The 717-nt window shown below is 40.3% G+C and overlaps 1 non-coding gene across 1 annotated transcript; it reads right to left on the reverse strand.

Annotated features, from left to right (window-relative positions):
• Nucleotides 1-541: 541 nt before the first annotated feature.
• On the reverse strand, nt 542-614 carry trnav-cac (transfer RNA valine (anticodon CAC)). Its single transcript has one exon. It is a non-coding gene; the product is annotated as a tRNA-Val (tRNA).
• Between the last annotated feature and the right edge of the window lie 103 nt (nt 615-717).

Genomic DNA, 717 nt, shown 5'->3' on the forward strand with positions numbered 1-717 from the left:
CTTTAGTTTTCTCTGGTCTGTAATGGAAACTTGAATTTAACGCGCCATTTCTACCAAAGGTTTTGAATGCGCTTCCTAACCAGTCGCTCCAAAGCGTCTGGTCCGTAACTCTTCAACACACTGTCAGCTCCCGCCGGTTAGAAAGACGCATTTAGTTCAGAGACAATGAGATGATATTCTGAAAGGATCTTTTTTAATTAATTGATTTCAGTTGCCTCTGAGACTAAATATTTCACCAAAGAGGAAGGCTCTTGTTATCTCACTGCACCCTAAGAGATGCATAACCTACAAAAAACATTTGTCTGGTTTTGAACCAGAGACCTATTGCATCTAAAGCAAACTTGATAACCACTACACTACAGGAACTGAACGTCTCTGCTTTGTTTCAGTTTGAGGTTCCAAAGTTGATGATGTGAGATGCAACATGAAAATTTCAGCTGAGATTTGCACTCAGATGCCTGGATTCAGAGTACAGACCATGACACCACAGACCCTTGTTGACCTTTAGTAAACACCTGTGATGAATACAACATAATAAATCTGTTTCTGTCTGGTTTCGAACCAGAGACCTTTTGCGTGTGAAGCAAACGTGATAACCACTACACTACAGAAACTCATGCGCTACAAACTGTCAAACTCATACTTGTGCCTAATTTCACGTTACGGTCCATAAAGCCTGGGATCAAAAAATTGTATTGAAGATGTCATTAGCAGAGA

The sequence above is a fragment of the Poecilia latipinna genome, unplaced genomic scaffold (genome assembly GCF_001443285.1).
Source record: "Poecilia latipinna isolate Pla-1442-1.1 unplaced genomic scaffold, P_latipinna-1.0 Scaffold3127, whole genome shotgun sequence".
NCBI classification, from domain to species: domain Eukaryota; kingdom Metazoa; phylum Chordata; class Actinopteri; order Cyprinodontiformes; family Poeciliidae; genus Poecilia; species Poecilia latipinna.